Source organism: Pollachius pollachius (assembly GCF_949987615.1).
Source record: "Pollachius pollachius genome assembly, chromosome: 4".
Classification (NCBI taxonomy): domain Eukaryota; kingdom Metazoa; phylum Chordata; class Actinopteri; order Gadiformes; family Gadidae; genus Pollachius; species Pollachius pollachius.
In genome coordinates, this window is record NC_136937.1 from 29,508,084 (window position 1) to 29,512,202 (window position 4,119).

Genomic DNA, 4,119 nt, shown 5'->3' on the forward strand with positions numbered 1-4,119 from the left:
CTAGAATTACCATGTTGGAATTCTAATGAAGACAACATTCTCAACCTGTTCTTAATGGATTCACAGGATGCTGTGATAGACGTCACGTCTCTCCCTCTCCCTCTCTCTCTCTGACACTCTTCTTCGCTCGTGTACGGTCCCTCTACCAGACTATTAACTGACAATGTCCCTGTTCCAGACATCAGCCTTCTGTTGCTGTGTGTGTGTGTGTGTGTGTGTGTGTGTGTGTATGTGTTATGTGTGTGCATGGCTACAAGTGTGTCAGTGTGTGTGTGAGCCAGCATGCACACAAGCATGTGTTTAAGTGCAAATATGGTGTGTGTGTGTGTGTGTGTGTGTGTGTGTGTGTGTGTGTGTGTGTGTGTTTTGTAAGTGTATGTGTGTATGTGCGTGTGTGTGTGTGCTTTAATTGGTCTGTTAGACTGATGCCACAGGGTTCCTCTCTGGCTGGAAAGACAGAAAGAAAGAAAGAATGAAATAAATGGCAGGATTACTTCGACACTAGGTTGTGCATCACCCTGCCCAAAGGTACTGGGTTCGATCCCCTGACGTCCCTCACCGACCTGTAGGCTCAAAAAAAATTCCCTGCAAATAAAATTAGTTGAGAGCATCTAATTAATAGAAAAAAGAAGAAAATAACAGGTTTTTTTTTCAGTTAAAGGGATCGTGAAAGCTCATTTGAAGGCGCGGGGGGTAGCTTCTGCCCTGCTCGTTCGTCGTCACGCAACGGGAAAAGAGCCAATAAAGGTTTATTCGAATTGCGGTAGACGGGGGCGATTAGCGCTAGCGGCCACAGGGGGAGGAGTCTGACGTGTGTGTGAGCCGGTGAACTCATCTGTGTCAGTTTGGACGGCCGGGGGGCGAACTAGATTAGAGGAGTGGTCCTCAGCCGCCAACGCATTCCTGTCTGCTCCAATCAGCGCTCCCCGCCACAACCCCAGTGCATTGTGGGTATGGAAATGAGGGAGGGATTTTTTGGGGGGGGAATCTGTGGGGTTTGATAACAAAACGAAACGCCTGACGGAACACACACTCGCGTGCACGCACATCACAGACACGCTCACACACACACACACACACACACTTGTAGCCGTGCATGCACACACACACAAACACAGTCCAATTCACATTTAATGAAATGTCTTGTAGCCACGCAAGCTTACACACACGCACACACACACACACACACACACACACACACACACACACACAATGAAATGTCTTGTAGCTCATGCATTCTTAAACACACAAGCGCACACACACACAAACACACGACCCACATACACACGCACACAAACACATACACCAACAGGTGGGGTGGCAATGTGTCATGCCAGAGGCGGTGGATATTTCAGAAAATTTGCAATTCATCCCCAAAAATGCAGAGTCAAAAGTGCAGCCGTCCTAATCACAAGCCCCTCCGTCGCGCACACGAGACCTCAACCAATCACCTCACTGGAGCGTACACAGCGAATGAATCTGATGTTCATATTTGAGACCAAAAAACAAGGCATCACGCACTGTCGCGGTGAGCGCTCGCGGTGCGTCGAGGGACGCTTAAAGGACAAATTCGGTGTACAATGGTTCGAATGAAGTTGAAATGTTTGTTTGGGAGCAGAAAATCGCGTATAGACGCATTCTTAAGTTGGATTTTTGTCGCCGATTCTACCAAAACGCTATAAACTTGGAGCGATGGGGGCATTTGTTATGGTAAAAACGAAATCGCTATTTTAAACCACTTAAAAGGCTAGAAGTAGCCCGACACTTCTCTGGTAGTATAATAAGGGTCTTAACATATAAAACGAGGCATTGATAACTTTGTAGGTGTACGGATTGTTTATTAAAAAGGACATTTTATACACACAATACCATCCGTAGTTCACCCGTCGACGCCATCTTGTTTTTAAGACTCGATAAGTAGATTGGCGAACACAGAGTTTGCGTGTTGCTGACGGATGTCACAATCTCTGTGTTCGTCAATCTACCTATCGAGTCCTAATAACAAGACGGCATCGACGGGTGATCTGCTGATGGTATTGTGTGTATAAAATGTCCTTTTTAATAAACAATCTGTACACTTAAAAATATATCAATGCCTCATTTTATATGTTAAGACACTTATTATACTACCAAACAAGTGCTACTTTTAGCCTTTTAAGTGGTTTAAAATAGCAACGTTCCATCTCGCTATCATACAAAACATATCCCAAATCCATTTTACACCGGAATTGTCCTTTAAGGCTTAGTTATGGTTCCACGTCGACGCAATGCAATAACCACGCAGACGCTTTGACGCAGTCGTGAACCTGCTTTGGTTTTTCGTCAGGTTTTAGTGAGCGGACCAATCACAGCACTTACTACTGTGTCGCTTCGACGCAAGGATACCATTTTTGGGAGGCGCACGTAAGGCCCTTCCGGTGGACGCAAGGAGGGTCCACAAGGACGTAATGGGTTCGTAAACCCCCTTGCGTTGCGTCAACGTGGACCCTAACTAAGCCTTTAGAGACAGGCAGGTCTCGAGACGGGAGGCTGAGAGAGATAGAAACAGAGATATAAACAGACCCAGTGACGGATATATAGAGACACACACGCGTACACGCACACACACACACACACGCACAAACACAGATACAGACAGAGACGGAGAGACGGACGGATTTAGTTTGTGGTCCACATTCTCCAGCTGCATCGTAGAGCACTACTTGGGTGGCACAGCATCAACTCTCCATGGTGTGTGTGTGTTTGTGTGTGTGTGTGTTTACAACGGGCATCAGAGGGAGTGAGGGACATCAAGTGACAATGACAGAGAGAGAGAGAGAGAGAGAGAGAGGGTGAAAGAGGGAGAGAGAGAGAGAGTGACGGGGGTCCGGGTGAAAGCCCACACCAGTGCACAACCAGCTGACCACTATTTCAAGACTCAAGATGACCCACCTGCCGCACAACACGCAGAGTGTGTGTCTCTGTGTGTGTCAGAGTGTGTGTGTGTGTGTGTCAGAGTGTGTATGTGTTTGTATATACTGTATATGTGTTGAATGGGGGAGAGGGGTTGGAGTAACAACAGAGAGGGTATATAGTAAATTGTGGCCTGTCAGACAGACACATAGACAGATACACAACTGACATGTGATTGACAGACAAATATATAGATAGATGGACAAGTGGGTGAAAGGTGTGGACACAGAGAGAGAGAGAGAGAGAGAGAGAGAGAGAGAGAGAGATGTGGTGACCTGACCCGAATTCCTAGCAAAAATAATCAAATGTAACTGCAGTATTAATTATTAAAAATAGAGCAGTCCAGAGAGAAAGGGAAAGGCTGTAAATTACCAGTGTGTAAATTTAACAACCGATTTTTTGGTTGTTGCCGAGTTGTGCGTTTTCCATCCACACGTTTTTGCAAATCGGCCAAAACTTTTAAAAAATATCGCAAAGAAGTTTCAAAAAGTGTCAAGATTAAAGGAAAATGACACTGCAATAGAAACCGATGCAGTAAATAAATGTAAATAAATGATGACTTACAGAGATCGGTAGCTGTAATATTAATCTTATAAAACTCTCCATTTCCATTGTTGAGTGTGCTCACTGTCACCAAGCTTTCGTCTGTCTGTCCGTCAGTTTGTGTCTTTAAATTTAAAGTTTGTGTGACAGCGCAATGGCATGTCCTTCGGTCTGTCTTTCCGTCTGTCTGTCTGTCTGTCGGTCAACACAACTCAAGGACCATTCAAGGTCCGCCGGGATTGTCCCGCTTCACGAAGGGGAAGGAGAAGGAAGATGGACGACGGGTAAACAGCTTCACAAGAGGACGTGCGGTCACACACCTAGCGTCTGTTAGCCTGCTCCATTTTCCCTCATCAATCTGTTAGCTTAGCCGTTAGCTGCCAACTGTAAAAAAATGTTTCATACAATTATCAATTGTGGAAGTTTGATTGTGTAAAACTGTCATTTTGCACGGCGATAATCATGGATTATACTTAAATGATTAATGTGTTACCTTAAATGAGCTTTTTGAACCAAACAAAAAAAAAATTTGGTTCACCTTAGTGCTGCTTTGAATTATTGACGAATGAGAGATTTCTTCAAAGGAAATTTCCTACCCAACCATCATCGGATCAGAACCCCCCC